Source organism: Cataglyphis hispanica, chromosome 3, assembly GCF_021464435.1.
Source record: "Cataglyphis hispanica isolate Lineage 1 chromosome 3, ULB_Chis1_1.0, whole genome shotgun sequence".
NCBI lineage: Eukaryota > Metazoa > Arthropoda > Insecta > Hymenoptera > Formicidae > Cataglyphis > Cataglyphis hispanica.
Genome location: NC_065956.1, coordinates 6723543 through 6740729, shown reverse-complemented (window position 1 = coordinate 6740729; position 17187 = coordinate 6723543). Strand labels below are relative to the sequence as shown.

General features: G+C 39.4%; 1 long non-coding RNA gene across 1 annotated transcript in view; it reads left to right on the top strand.

Annotated features, from left to right (window-relative positions):
• The window catches only part of LOC126848197 (uncharacterized), a 174124-nt gene that overhangs the window by 49793 nt on the left and 107144 nt on the right, over positions 1–17187 (top strand). Inside the window, exon 2 of the long non-coding RNA XR_007687216.1 lies at positions 5356–5410. This is a non-coding gene — a long non-coding RNA (uncharacterized LOC126848197). The remainder of the gene's footprint in view (positions 1–5355; positions 5411–17187) is intronic.

Below are 17187 nucleotides of genomic sequence, written 5' to 3'. Positions count from 1 at the left end.
TGTGTAATATCCCGACAAGTTCGACGGGATAGAAAACACAGCATGGCTAAATGCACACGAACTCTGTGCGAGCACACGCGAGCACACACGGTAATTTGTTCGTGACCGCTAATGCGCCGCGCTCTGTCTTTGTGCTTCTGAAAAAAATCACGGAAGTTGTAAAGCACGACGCGCTATTTGAATAATATCGTCATTATTCATTTCACTTGTTCTACGATGTGACTAACGATGAGTCGAGGTGGAATGGCTTGGTACTTGTGAATTTTGATCGTAATCGGCTAATTCGCGACGACCGTAGAACTTGAAAAAAGCTCCTGGCGCGTGTCACATGATTTTTTTTTAACTAATATCGTTATAATACATTAATTTTTTGTATCAATATTAACATTTAATTATGTTAATCTTTTATTGTGTCAAGTTTGTACATGTACAGTTTTTACATTTGTAAAAGGAATAGATCAGCCTATGAGCAATCAAATTATATGTCATCGTGATGTGCTCATCGTTATCTGAATACGCGCCCTTTGCATATACAAGAGTCCAATGACCTGTTTCCATTAGTCGGTTTAACACTTAACGCCGCGCACCATGGATTTGCACGCATATCATCCACGCTCCTCATCGTTTCTCCGCGATGCCAGGTTTCCTCTCTTCCCTCCTCCTCCTCCGTCTTATGCGGCGCACCTGTGCGGGCGTGGTGGGGACGATAAGTCAACGTAAGAGCGGCACGACGTTCAGGTTCAGGTAGGTAGATGGGCATTCGCAATAAAAGCGAATCGTACGTCCGGACGATGTTCCGCGACTATAATAAAAAAGGGAAACCCCGATAATGGTAGCCGGGGTATCGCGAGCGCGCGCCGTTGTCGGTACGGCCTCACGAGGCATAGTTGATGTTGTTGATGTTGGGATTGCGTGCCGCGCGAATATCGTACCAGTCTGCACCTATCCCGTTGTTAAAGCGTCCCTTCCCAATCACCTTTGCCGCTTCCCCTCTCGCCACCGTGTCATTAGCGTAATCATTCTCCGTCACTTGGACGATTCCTCGAGAGCACGCCGCGAGCCACTTCATATTTAAATCGTTCTAAGTTTGCTTCCACTTCCGACGCACGCTTTGGGGCTTCCTGATTGTACCACCGCGGGGAATCGTTAATGCTCACCGATAATGACTCGTCTAGGGAGCTGCACGAGGTTCGCGAGAAGAAAACGCTTTTTTTTTTACAAAAAGATACTTTATTTTGTTACAAATGTGCAAAAGTAGAGATGTAAAACGCAAATAATTTTAATTGACATTTAGAAACATCGTGTTATATATTTTTTATTTATTTATTCTTATGGACATTTATTACGCATGGGGAGTAGCTGTTACAATATTTCGATATATATATATATTTGTCATTGTAAGAGTTTACTTGTCAAAAGCACGTCTGTGTCGTTCAGGCCGAAACAGAAAAATAATTAGACGAAACAGATATTACTCGGCGAGCACGTGTGTCTTGAAATGCAAGTTACAGTTGTTAAACCGCACGTCGATTTTCTCTATTTGGCTGTGACACATGTCAACTTTATTTTTTTTTTTTTGAGGACTTAATGCCGAGAATGACGAGAGTAATTTATCTCCAAATTAGTTAACTAATAAATAGCAATCTATATAGTTGATTATATATATTAAAGTAAATGACTGTAGAAATTCCAATTAGTTTGTAATCAGCTTTATATAATATTTTATTTTGCGATGAAATAAATAAAACAATTGTTATTGATATTTAAAGTATTGTACATTAGTCATTTAAAGTATTGTTCGATAATTGCATCAAAAATCAAAGTATTTTTACTTATGGAATTATTATGCATATATTTTCGTAGAAATCGAGTATCCGCTATTGATCGCGCGACTGCAGAAATGCATTCCATGTTCCGATTGCATCGAGCGTGTCGATAATTGATCGATAATATTGGCGAGAAATAATCGCAAGAAACTGCGAATGTAGAGCTTGGTGGAGTGAACGAAGGGCTTTATACTGGCGTGATTGGTCGTGCAATTTGTTTGTAGAAGCTGATTGTGTCTATCGACGACCATGATTTGTGTAATCGTCTTCGACCCGGCGGGTTATCGCGCTCACAGAACAGTATTCCGTTGTGTGATTTTTATTCGCTCGAAGACTTTTCACCTTATCACTATACGTAAACATTATGTGACCATTGCGTGCCTTACGGACGCAACGTTCTTACGCCATCTCCTCCTTGACACGCTTTAAATTAGTCCTCAAGTATATTCCGAGATAGAGAGCAGTGTTGAAATTTCAATTTCAATTTTTATCGCGCCTGAATGTCATGAATCATTTTCTTGTGTGATCGAATTCAAATATGTAGTTACGAGTAAAACGTTATTATTTATTGATTAAATGAAGTTTGAGAATGCAAAGTATTCTCTTACAATTAGTATTAACATATGTTTGTAAAGTAAACGAAAAAGTAAAATTTTTGATGTAAACATTTCTCTACAAACAATATGAAAATATTGGATATTATGTTTGTATATTTTTGTTATTTCTTTTGATATTTTTGTTCGCGTTTTCTCCTTTTTGTTCATATGTATGTGCTATGGAATTGCGACATGTAATAGAAAGGGCAGTGACATTTTTGCTTGTTAAAAGCTGGATATGAATATCGCTGAAGCGGAAAGAAGTGTAACAACGTCCTTTGACTTTGAGAGATAGAAAGAGAAAGAGAAAGTACGTGCAGCGGTAAAAATTAGCTTTTGAAAATAATTCACGTGTGTTATCGGCTACTAAGGGGTCGTTTCATGTCGCGACTTGTCTTTTGCGTTATGCCGCATGGGAGTGCTTTCATGTCAATACTTCAAAGTGACATATGAGTACCTTCATGAAAGTACTGTACGCTACAAAAGTTGAATATACGATTTGATATTGTCAAATCATACTCCTCACACACAATACATTAATATTTAGCGATACAGTTATTTTATATATATATATATATATATATATATATATATATATATTCATAATATATATTTATATATATTTATGATAAAGAATTTTCAACTTATTCTAACGCGAGCCAAAAGTCATTAATTTTAAAATCAAAATTATTTTTAAACTACGTTATTTTATAAGATTCTGGATTAAAGAGAAATATTAATTTGTAACTTATTAATAGAAAATAATAATTTACATAATTTTATTCATTAATGAATTTTTACAATTATTACTTGAAGAAAAATACATCGATTGAATGAGATAACTCGATATAACTGTATTTTTTTGGATAAAATTTAAATAAAGAAGTAAGAAGAGGTTATATCATTAGAGGATCGATACCCCGAATAAGCGAGGGTGCGTGAATTTTTCATGATAATGTACCACACAAAAAAATCATGAAATGCGGCTTGATAATACCGAGCTGCGCGTCGCGTCGCGTTGCATCGCGGTGAGAAGGAGCATTGTCGATTGCATTCGCTGTCGGCTGAAGTACTAATCAGAGAAGCCGCTGTCTTTTAAGATTATTAAAATCGTCAAAGCTTCAGACTCCTCAAAGGGTTAATTATCCTACAGACTGTTTATGGCTGGGCGCTGCGCTTCCCTCGCTCGCCCAGGGAACAGACGTGAATAAAGAACGAGCGCATCATCAACCGGGAATGGGAGGTACGCCGCGGAAAAGAGGCTTTCTGTTTGCGAGGCATTGTGAGAGTTAAGTCTTGGATCGCTCGCTTGATTGGCAAATGATGCATCCAAAAGTCAAATTAGCGTCGCGCTCTCGTTATTTTGTCATTATTATTTTGCGTGATTGATTACTATATTGATTGATCTTTATCTTAATATAGAATTATAGTATTTTTTATATATGTAAAATTATTTTTATTATTTTACATCGTAGAAAACAAATTTTAATTTTTTTTCTTGATTTTGGATGACATTACAACGCATTTTTTATAAGCAACATGATGGCGTGCATCGTTAATGATGGAATTTTTGTACATCAAAGCCGTGAAAATATCTTGTGGAGACCACCCGCGATTGTGTGGATCTCCGGGTAAAATCCGTCTTATCTGCCATTATATCCGTCTTTTCTCGCTCTAGAACGCTGAGAAAAGAAACGATGATAGAGGAAGAAGGGGGGGGGGGCATATGACATGCACATACGTATGTTAGTACGAAACTGGTAAATGGACTGTCCGTCGCAAAAGGGTCAACGAAGAGCGAAGGGAAAGAGGAAAGGCTTCGAGAGCGTAACGATATCTGTGCACTTACGCGTACTTATGCGAGTGTACTTATTGTTAGACAAAGTACCTGCTCGCAATCGCTTTAAAAGCGAGAGCCAACTATGAAAGCGTATTAAGAGACGCTGCGCCATCGTTCTAGCCGCGATAAAATTCTCGTATAAAACCGACGTACATACGCTGACACGGATTAACGGTGAAGAAAAAAAAAAAAAAGAAAAGCGAAGACTTGTACGGCTGACGAGGAGGAAGATTGTTTCTCGGTACGATCGCGCATTTAAAAAAGTGGCGAGCACGCGGTTATTATGGACACGAGATATGATCCAAGTGACATGCATTAAGCGTTTATACGCGTATCCGCGAAACACGCGAAAAATCGCGAATGCTAAATGCATGCGATTTATGCTACTAGCGAACGATCTTAGCCGATCGCTCTTCCCCCTTCCCCTCACTCTTTTTTTTCTCTGCCTCTCTTTAGATGCGATGACGGCGGTCAGCTTCTAAGAAATGGCGTTCTTTCACTGGCGCTTTGACAGCTCCCCGTCGTTTTGTCCCGTCGGGATTACTCCGGTAGAATGCTCGTGTTCGGGAATGCAGTCGATAAGATTGATTGTAAGAGTGCACGCCGGGAATATCCATAAATACTTAAATATCTCGGATGCACTCGGCTACACGCGCTCGCTTTTAATGATGAAACATTTCTTTGCAAGCGAACTTGAGACATATTTCTTTTTTTTTTTGTCACGTCTGCACATGTTCGCGGTTGCGATAATCTGCTCCGAAGGGCGCAACGTCCTATCGCTTGGATCATTTATCTCCATATCCTTTGCTTCGTCATCCACTGTCTCGGTATAAGCGAAGAATTGCGGCGCGAATAAAAACTCGATTATTACTGATCTGAACAATCTGTAGTTTATTTTCAGCAAGAACTTTGTGTGCAGCTTTATTGCGCATAATTGTCGTAATGTACTATATAAATTCAATTAAACCTTTGATGTTGTTCGAATAAACGAAATATATCGAAAGATTTATTATAATTATCATAAGAGATAAAAAAAATAAGCGAGTTTTAAAAATTTAAATATATCAATTTAATTATGTTTTATTAATTACAGGTGTGGATGATGCTGTTCTTGTGATCATAGCGGGAAATCGAGGTGCTTCATCATGGTAAAATTATTTCTTTGCTTTATAAACGAATAAAGGAGAACTGGCTCTCTCGAATCGATTTTCTGTTTGCTTGTTCTGTCGTAATAGAAATGGGCAGATTACGAGCGCGGTGAACGACGTTAACGAGTCGTCGAATCGTTGTCTGATCTCTGGATGTATTTTAGTGAATTTAACGCGATGTTAATGGCTAAAAGAAATTACGAAATTATAGTATTAACATTCTCTTATACGATTTTGTTCAAGAACATCTCACATTCTACATTCTGTGTAAATCGTTAATATATAATAAGATTTAATCAAGAAATATCCGTCAATTTTTAATTAAAATCTTTACCATAAAATTTCCTGGGTAATATTAGATCTAATATGATCATTAATTATATTTTTTTATAAATTTATGATGGTCATTATTTTAATTCTTTTTATTTTTTTATTTAAACATCTGCAATTTTATGATAGCGCGTAAAGAGATTAATACTTGCAAATTCTGCAATTTTCGGAAGTAATTTGCCTTTTGCGTCGTCCTGTGAGAGCATGCCAGCGATCGCGGAGAAAGGCCCGTTAGAGAGAAGCCGCTTGAAATAGCATCTCCATCTCGCGCTGTTCACCGTGCACTAAACGTTCCTAAATGAATCGTTAATCGTTAACGGCGCGGTATTACGCGGTCCTTACGACGCGCTTATAAACCGGAAATTCGCCGGTCCCCGAACGTCCGACTGTCCAAATCGTTTGGCGTGGAAGTCTTCCGGACAATAAAGTCCGGACCCGCTTTATTGCCAAAAGAGACCCACCTCGATAGACCGACCCATAACGGGGCCCGTTTGTTTCTAACCTGTCATTAAACGCGTACGTTAAACGCGCCTTTTTTCCATTTCGTTTCTGCTGATTTTATCTCTCTCTCTCTCTCTCTCTCTCTCTCTCTCTCTCTTTCTCCTTCTCTCTTTGTCTTCGCGTAGGATCGCCGAGAGAGGCTGTAAACGGTCGCCCATTTCCCCGATACGGAATGTCGGATACGAACGAAATAGTCCGGATTCCTGGCTTTATTAAGCTCTCGGTTTACGCGAGACATTTCGAGCGTCCGAGAGGCCGCGTGCAGTATCGGAAACAAAGCCTGAGGGCCGGGGACGAGAGTTTGACTTGGTTTTGATGAGCAGCATAAAAGAGCGAAGGCGATCGGCCGCTGCTGTAAAAAGCGTTACGGCTATGGAACGGAGCTGCCATTTAATCATAGCGTGTCGTTTAACGAGACACATCGCTCTAACTGTTTCTCATCAACTTGTTCAGCTTTTCTCACAAATACAATTAGCATAAAACACTTTTTGCAAAAAGAACAAAATTAAATAATATATTAACAGATTAATAAGATAAATTAATAAATTAAATTAAAAACATTGTAACTCTTTAATCAATCAATGGTGTACTTTTATCTTGTAACTATAACTATCATATGATATAATATAATTTTTTTTTGTATATTTGTTAGATATTTTACCGAAAAAATTTACGAGATTCGAAATAAGAGACAATTTGGTATAAGAAACGTTTAGACGAACAAACGGTTGCCGGCATAAAATCTACCGTAACGTCTCATCCTTCCATTTTTATGATTTTATTAAGCTTTGGGTTTGTCCCAGCTAATTTCAATACACTTTTTTGTGCGTCTAAATGCGTCCCTTCGCGTTGCTCGTCCGCGTCTGTGATGCGTACCTACGTCCTGCATGCGTGCATACGTGCGTACGCGTTCCGGCACGGCTGCTCGCGCCCCAAATAATCGTAAAATTTGATAATTAAATTTAATCGCGCCCCTTTAACGGCCTTGCGCCGCTGCCCATTGTGCATCACCCTGGTCCTACTTTAATGGCACGATTACTCGAAGCTTTAAAACATATGCTTTATATATCTCGACTCGGAATGATGATGCGCCATTATGATCCTGACACGTCATTAATTTTGTTAGCGACTTACTACCGTGCGACGCATCTAGGACTCTTGTACCTAGATCCTTTAAATCGAAACGGTACGATCCACTCACGATAAAATGTCCCCTAGCTGGAAATTCCTGCTATTGAGTTCTTTTCTTGGGTGACAGCTCGTTGAGATGGTACGACGGTTAAACTCGATATTTTAGGGACTCATATTAATCTTATTTCAAGAATTGAACAGGTAGAAGTAGATGAAAGTAAAAATCAAATTTATCATTTTTTAAATTTATTTTAAATCTGAAGACACACACACACACACATCAATAAAGAATCTATAAAAAAATGAATTTCAGAAAACGCGGACTCATCTCTTCTTGCATTAAACCTTCTCCAATTTTAAAGCGAATCGCTTAGCTCTGCATCCGCGCAAATATGTTTTCAATATCGGCGAAAGGAATGAAAATTTTAATGAACTATTTTAAATGGAACGGTAGGATAACGTTTCTACTTAATGTATAGTATTTAGTACAGCTTTTATCTATACATTTATCAGTAAGAGCGCGAGTCACCGAACAGTAAATAAATGGTTTTACTCGAGACCTTAGAGAGTATACAGCGGCGGTATACTTCCTGCCGCGATACACGGAGTCATCAGAATTTTTTCCTTTCTTCGTCACCCTTCGCGGTTGCTTATCTTTGCGCGCCTATGGCAAAATATATTACGCGCCTGCAAATTGCGCGCTATCAGGACGTCATTAATTGCCTCGCAATGCTATTTCGAAAATGCGCATCTGAATTTCGCGTCTCAATTAATCGCATCCGGTTAAAAGCTGCCGCGTCATTAGAATCATATCTACTGCAGAAAAGAAACATTCTACTTTGACGTTAATTTACAATAATAATTGTGTTTTATGAGGGATGTCTATTATACGATATTTTCACTCAAAGTGCTATCGATACTTTGTGAAACGTTGGAGTAAATCGTTACGCTTTTATCGTAGCTTAAAAGCATGGACCTTAAAACCTCGGTTATACCGGCTTCTCTAGCAGCAATCGCGTCTCGCTGAATACGCGAGTGGTGCGTAATTTTGCGGAAGATATCGAAGTGCAACGGCGCGCGATGGAAAACGCGCGATGGAAATGCGCATGATGATGCTCGGTTCTTTTTTTTTTTTCTGCGCAAAAGAACGCTGCGTTGGCGGGTCGCCAATTAAAACGTCATACCCTCGACAGGCGAGTCGCGCGTGGAACAGTGCGCACGCAGGGCATTTCGCGCTTCATTGACATCATAGGTTTTTGATGCCGCCCGCGTAGAATATACGTCAGTCTACTCCCCGTCTACGGGGTGTTAATGTTGGTTGGTATATAAAAAATTTTTGGAATTGAAAACATTCTTGGAAAAAAAAAACCATAATTATTATATCTATAGTCTTGACTGTCTTCTCGAGAGATTAATTTATTAATCAATATAAAACAAAAGGATCAACGTTTATTGAGATCTCTCTGAAACAGAAGCAATTACTTGTACTTTAGAAATTGTCAAGTGCTAGTGAAGTAAAAAAAGATTATTTTTTTTGTGCTCAGTATATGCATTAAATAGCTGCAAATAGGTAAATTATTATTAGAGCTAGAAACAAAATTCCTTTGTCTATAAAAAAATTGATTTAAAGACGTATATTAATGAAAGTTTTTGTAATTTCTTTTTTGACTGATTTGCTATGCTCTTTTAAATTTTTCAACTCTTTCTTAACACCCTGTATAGATGATACGTCGCGGATGATTGTAAGAGCCGGGAGGGTAATGGGGTAGGGGAAACAAGAGCCAGCGCGCACATCAAAGTCCCGGAAGTTATGGAGTGGGACTGCCGGTGCATCCGGCGCAGACTGATAATCATCTGTACGAAATACTTTGTAATCGTTAATTACGGCGCAACCACGGGCTTTCGAGGACGGGATCAGGCGCCACCCGGGGGAAAGACAGGAAAACGAGAGAGGGCTTTCGCGTTCGGCTGTCACAAAGTAAAGTAGAAATACGCGCGCGCGTCTACAGTCCTTCGCTTGTTCCGGCCCATTACAGCCGAGCAAACCCTTATCTACCACTTTAGTTTTTCATCATGACGGTTATCGCAGAATATTTCTCATAATCCGAGTACACTCGCTCAAATATATATATATATGTGTCTGCTATAGAGAAATTGCTAACATTTGCTTGAAATCTTTTCCACTGCTTTAATTAAGCGAAGCGAATATCTTGATGCTATTTATACAAACAATTTTTAAATTTTGTCACATATGTAACATATTAATTACAAGGCTTGCTAATCAATAACGATTAAAAATAATTAATAATTTTCAATTTTTTTTTTTTTTACATATTTATTATTTAGAAAATTTGTCATCGTTTTATCCTCTTGCTATGGAACATAAGATAAGAATAAAAAAATGAGACTAAAAACTTGAGAACTCGATGCGTAGCTGCTCAATAATCTGTGATAATAGAGCGGAAGCAATGATCTCTCGGAAGGAGAGTCGAGATGATTCTGCAGGCAACGACCGAATTCCTCGGTAATATTCAAATCGTCGGATCTGTCAGCTCTTGACAGACTTCATAGGTCGTATTTCGTAGTCGGCCTCAAATGAGGCGGCGAAAGATTTCGCGAGAAATTCTCTCGAACCCTCATCGTGAAATATTCCTTCTTCCTTCCTCTCTCGAAGGGACGGAACATTTGGGTAAATGAAGCGCGTTGGAAACGAGTCGTCTGGTGGGAGAGAAAATTCGCTGCTAAATATTCGAATGCTCGAACAAATCCTAAGTACTCGATTCCGCTGTGAGCAGTTTTTTTTTTTTATTATAAGCTTTCGTAGTTTTGCGCAATGAGAAAATTTTCTTGAAAAAGGGGACGCGCGCGTCCAATTGTGCGTCAACGCACGATGTCGCATAATTTTGCGACAACGTATACGCTCTTCTTCCTCCGCTCTTGTCTCATGCATATTATTGCGACGCGAAAAATCACATGCGGGATTGAAAGCGCGCGAATCACGTGATAACGAAAAATCAACGCCTCTAATTGCCTTCTCGTACCCGCTCGTTGCTCTCGACATTTTCTTGCTCGAATTCCCTGCTTGGTTATTTCTCTCTCTCTCTCTCTCTCTCTCTCTCTTTGCTGCCGTTGATAATTATTGCAAACTGGTTTCTCGTTCTCTCTTTTTTTGCTTGTTGAGCTGGACGTATTATGAAAACGGTGCCCGGGTACCGAGCAACTTCTGAGTTTCGCGCGCGATAATCGCGATCACTTCTCGGAAGATTTCGCCCCATGGTCAAGGCGTGTCTCGCTGTCTTCTTCTCGTTTCTTCGTCTCTTTGTTTCGCATCGTCCATTAACCGCGCGCACGCGGAGCAGACCGAGGCTCGTGCCGAGCAAGCCGCACCGGGAAATCAAGGCGAGTTATCATTACCATCTCGACAGATTACCGTGGCGGAGAGTGCGTGTAACCCTGACGCTAATAAGAGCATTATAAAAGGAAAGATCGCCGACTGGAGGGAGGGATCCTCTGCAGGAGAGACGAGTCGGGAGAAACGTTATAAAATCTATGCGACCGCAAAAACCGCAATGTTGCGGCGTTCTAGGTTCAAGTAGCAAGTTCAGTGGCCCTGATAGGAGGTGTAGCACAATCACCAGCTTACCCGACAGTATCACGGAAGTTGCATAGTCACGCGCCGAAAAAAGTTGCATGGATCCAGTCGAATCACTCTATGTGAAATGTTATTTTACACGAATCGCTTTGAGTCTTGATTTCTAAAGACAAAAAAAAATATAGATTGTAGTAATTTATGATTTATTTTTTGTTATTATTCATCTCGAAACAGTACGTTGAATGACTTTTATCGCCTTATTGAGAAATATAGCGTACACTCAGTGGTTTGTTAACCTTATTAAGAGATATATTGCATGATTAATGCGGCAAAACATAAACGCGCAAAGAATATAACTGTAAATGTGCTGAGTTTGCATGCGAACAGACAATGTTTGTATGCGTAAGAAAGTGCGTTTATAATAAGTCTATCCTAGATAGATGAAAAATACTTGTGTGCGCGCTACGAATTGTTAAATGACGATATTGATTGTTCGCGTATAAAGATTTCTGCACACTTTTTGCGTTGATACGATCGGCAGGGAAATCGATAAATTCGATTGTGATTGCACGTGGCACGGTCGCGCACGAGTGCCGCTGATTGCGTATTAAAGCGTGTATCTGTAGCACGAGAAAAACGATCCGATGCACTATGATTGCCGTCTCTCTTACCCTTTTTTTGTCTCTCCTTCTTCCACTCTCGTAACGGAGAATACCCCCCGCGGCAATAGGTCACTGGCAGATTTATTACAGCCTATCTACGAATTTTACTCCGAAAAACGTTGGATTTTTTTTTCCATAATTTCTCGAACACACGTTAATTCTTTGATATGTAATATTTTTTTTTGCGATAAGAATATTTTAATTACAAAATTCTAATAACAGTGATAAAAACAACATTTTTTATCATTTTGCATAAATGATTTAATATAAATAGCGAATCAAATTAAACCAATTAAAAGTTTTCTAAAAGTTCAAGTAAGACAACATATGTACTTTAATCATTTTTTTCTAAAGCGTTTGTTGAAGAATTTTTATTTTTGCGATTATTATTACAAACATCAGCTTGATTGAAATTCCGTCTCCGCTTGCTATCTCATTGATTAAGAAACAGCAAGTATGTTCAAACATGAATCGTAGGTAGAGTTCTAGGCGCTTCTAGCGCACGTTAACCAACGTCACATGGATCAGGATGAACCATCAACTGGGCGCAACCTCCGCCTGCATCTACGATTCTCGTGCACATCATATGCGCATGCCATGCCTGGACCTTCAATACCACCGGGTTACGCGCTCGTGAATTAGGGCTAGCTTGCTTTAGGTTATTACGTCATAACAGTACAGCCACCTGGAGGCAATTGCCTTCTCCCCCCGCCCTCCCTCCTTTGTCCTGTTCGGTGTACTGTTACGACGACGGATACCTGTCGTCCTATTTATTGGCCGTCCGCGATCGTACACCTCTCGGCCAGACGGAATTAGACCGGATATCCGCGTAATCCGGCGATCACCGTCCGTCTCTCGGACGGCGTAACGCGCGTGTTTCGGACGGTTCATAGGCACGCCGGAATACTAAACAACGTCGCGTCGCGACGTCCTGTTTGATTCCGCTTCCATTTGATCGCCCGACGTGGATGCATCGCGGCCGAAACTACCGTCCGATATTGCCGGAACGTAATGGCGCGTTACGTAACGCCGAAGGATTTCAATCTCGCGCGATAGTTTTCTCTTTTCGTGGATATTTACGGCCAACTGTCACGTCTAGTTTATTGAAATAGATAAAAACAATAGAGAGAAAGATAGTGAAAATTAAAAATTGCAAATATAATTGAAAATAATAAATAATATTAATATAATACTCATATTTTATAATACAAAATTAAATAAGATAATTATTGGTGTAATATTTATTATTCATATTTTAAAGATTATATGCTATTTAAAAAAAAAAGAATAATATTTAAAAAAAGAAAAATAATTCCGTATTGCAAATTATTAGAAATTAATATTCTTACATTGTTACGCACACGCAACAATGAGGCAAATGAGTTTGTCAACAAGTTCGCGTGTGCACGTAACTTTTTTTTTTATCTTCCGCGCGAGTGTACAATTGCATTTAATCCGCGCAGCTTTTATCGCGTTATCGAAGCTTTTAGTGCGTTGACAGAGTAATAAGCATTTAAAAGGGTTATTCTGTTCCGCGCAATGAAAAATACAAATGATATAAAATGGAAACGCAGATCGTAATTTTATATATAACGAATGTATTTGATAGTTTTGTTACATTTGCAAATATGAGGCGATATCTCTGTAATGAATAATAAACAAATAAATTTGTGTGCTATGATACATTTTTCTTCTCTCTCTCTCTCTCTCTCTCTGTCTCTCTTGCGCGATTACAAAAGGTATATTTATTCAAGTTGTAACATATGCGGACACTTAAAGCAGATAGAGACAGCTGTCTTCGTAATCGTGAAATATTAAAGTTTCGTGATTATCGATCAAAAAACCACGTGAAAGAGATAAATGATGATGATAGCGGCGCCTTTCACGTATCTTTTACACTTGCGCTATCATTGAACGGTGTTAGCAAACTTCACCGCGGTAATATCTCACTTCGAGATACGAGAAGGTTCGCAAACGTTTGCATCGAGCGCAATCTCGAAAGCCTCGGCGTGGTCAATTTTCGTCCTCTCGAATCGAGCAGAACTCGTTTTACGAGAGCTACAAAGTATATATTTATCGCTTATAGGTCAGAGTGCGTCGACCTGTCGGACCGGATGAATCCTCCGTACTCTCGGCTTTTGCGGATGATTCATCCGCTCCTATGTCAAAAGGCATTCAATTTGCCTCCCGTCATTCTTTCTCTCTCGCTCTCTCTCTCTCTCTCTCTCTCTCTCTCTCTCTCTCTGCCCCCATCGTGAGATTAATGCAAGACACAAGGTGCAGTGGAATGCGCGCCCGTAAAGACGGCGAGTGTGCTTTCTTTCTTCTCGGATGGAACCATAAAATATGGAATGTATTAGTTTGATAAGACCGAGAGAGAGAGAGTGCCGACCAACAGAATGCTGGAGGGCGAGAGTTCGGGAAGGGCAAGAGACAGTGGCGGATTTAGCGAATAGAATTTCGAGCACAGGTCACCGATAGGTAAAGAAAATTTAGATTATTAAGTAAATGACGATTGAATATTAATGACAATTAATTTATTAATATTTTTTTTTTTTTGTAATTATTATGATGAATGATAAATATTTACATAAAAGGAGTGATAATTGAGAATATATTGCAGAATCAAACAAAAAATTAAAAAAATATTTTATATTAAAGTGCTATTTTTTTTTTATATACATACACAAATCTTTTTTATACGAATAAATATTTTTTTTTAGGAACTCTTGTTCGTTTTATGTATGGAGTATAAAGGGCACGTTTTTGCGCCTATTGAGAAATCCGTTACTGGCGAGAGGAAAGAGACGGAGAGGAGGGCAGGGAGCATAAACGTATTTACTCGGGCTCAGCATAATATCGCGAGCTTTTATAACCAATAAAAGTTACAGCTGACACTTCTCTTCTCTCTGCGGCGACTGCGATACGCGGCCGAATACGCGGATATACTTCTTCTTTCTCGGCATCGTCGTCATCGTCGTCGTCGTCGTCGTCGTGTGCGTTCCGAAGGCTCGGCGGGTGCACGCGCGGAACCGAGGCGATTTATGAGTGACGAGCGACATGGTAACGAGCCTCGCGCGATTCGAACAATCGGTCGCTTTGTGTGCCCGTGGAGAGTTCTTTGCGCCTTCCGCGCGCGCGGTCTCCAACGATTCTCGCCTGCACTTCTTCTCGTGCTCGTAATTTAATTAAGCTGGGAGCGGGATGTTTACGCCAAAACATGTTCCGCACGCACTCGCCGCAAACGTCGAGTAGTTTTAAAAAATCTAGAAAATAATACCTAGATATGGTTTGAAGAAGTGACTTCAATTCATTTAGGTAATTTTTAATCTCAAAATTTAAGTAAACTTTGTATAATTAAATATTTAAATTTTGAATTAGCTGTCGAATTTTATTGAATAATAAGACCAGAAAAATCTGTCTAGTGTGTTTACTGTCTCATTGCTTAAAATTCAGAATTTTTTAAGTATTAAGATATTTATCTTTTTGTATCTTGTATTATGATTTGATTTTGAAAAATAATTTCTGAGTAGTGAAGTAAACTTTGTGACTAGAAGACATAATCTTAATATACGCGGAATATACATATTTCGCCGCGTAATCACTTTCAAAATAGCGTTTATACCACTTACTGCACGTGTCATGCAGTTATGGGATGTTAAAAGCATCTCATTACGGCGCCGCCTAATAAACCCTTCAAGGATTAATAAAGAAACAAGATACGATAAGACACATACGCATTAAGCTCGTTTCGCTGTAATTAACAATATCCTCGCTTTGCAAAGAGGAAAACGAAGACGTAGTACAAATGATCTTTAGTAGATACATAGATACACGCTCTTCCTCGTAGAGCAGCATGAAACCTCCGTGTGTTACGATCGTGCGAGCGATCCTCCATTGGCAACTGAACTCTAAATATCAAGACGATAAAGATTTTTATGAAAGGCAAGCTGCGCGCAGGAGGGCGGTCTGGCAATTAGAAATATTCGCTGCGGGGACGGTTAATATCTTCATCCGGGCTGGGAAAAAATTTTATCACCGCGGATGGAAAAAGAGAGCGCGCCGAGTGAAGGCCGGGCCGGGAAGCCAAATAGAGAGAAGGAACGTCGCGTCGATAACGCGACCAAGTCACTATCGGAATGCGAGTCACGCTACCTCGTTAAAATTATGATCATCCTCGAAAAGGAAAAGGAATAAGAGCTATGCGTTGTCACAATGTACGTTGAAAATCGCGTCACGAGCCGGAAAGTGCTCTCTCTCGTTTCCTCGAAGCAGAAAGAGTCGCGAAAATACAATCGGATACTGCCGCGAGATGCTGCGCTCGTTCTGTCGGCTGATCGGGCCGTGTCGCGCTTTTACGATAGTTTTATTGCGCGGAATTAATCAAACGGAATAAAATAACGAGAATGACTCATATAGCTGGGCGCTCGCGAGAATGGGATTTATCGTCGCGCGTGGAAGTACCTTCTGTTTACAATTACTCCGGCGCGGGCTTTATTACTAATAGCGACGCGAAATTGCGGAAGCTCGCTTGTCGTCCGTCATCTCGCATACGGTGCGGATGTGAAATGGTGAATTATAGAGAGCGATGATTTATTGTCAATGATTATTGTGAAATGTGCTGTTTTTAAATTATTTAAGAGCAAATATAAACATTGTTTTTTATTTTTTTTTTAAATAATTTCTAACAAGCAATATTATATTTTTCTTCTAGCAGTTTGTATTTCTTTATATCGAGGTATACGCACATGTATCTGCAGAAACACGTAATGTCAAAGAGTCGACGACGCATGATCGATATCTACGACTCAGCACTCTATTGCATTTTATTGGCGCTCGTTCGAGGTACATGTAATAATTCATGCGGGTGTCTTGCGTAAAAGCAACGATATGGGTAATAAAATGTGCGGTGGCAAGAAACGTGATTTTATGATAAATATTAATGTTGCGGCGACGACAGTTCGCCCAATGCGAGTCGTAGTCGCGGCGACGGCGATGGCATGGAATCGGTGCGAGATGATGTTGAACGATCGAGGACCGTGCCGATGTTACTTTCATTGTCCATGATTAATGGTAAAATGTTTCTGTTGGTTTTTGCGCGCGACCACAGAAAATTGCGCGGATATACTCGGGTACATCTGCGTTGTGCAATATCGAACGACGAACGTCGCAGTGTCGCGAGTCTCGCTGTAGGAAGTCGCTGTAGAGGTCGATTTACAGTTACGACGATGTCGATACAAGACGATACAATAAGGAAACAGGAAAGTACTAACGAGCCAGAACGCTTTTTATTTACCGACAACACAGTTTCAATCACAGACGAAATCTACTACTATAAAATAAATCTATTATTATAAGATAATAAAAAATGAGACAAAATTTTTTTTCATAATTTTTGCAAGATAAAAATCTTTATCTTGCAAGATTCTTAAAATCGAGGGAATAATAAAATGAATTTTTATTAATTTAGTTTTTATTATAATCAATAATTAGTAACGTGTAATTTTGGAAATATTTTCATTCGTGATAAGTAATTACGAAAATGAAAATACTCTGCGTTC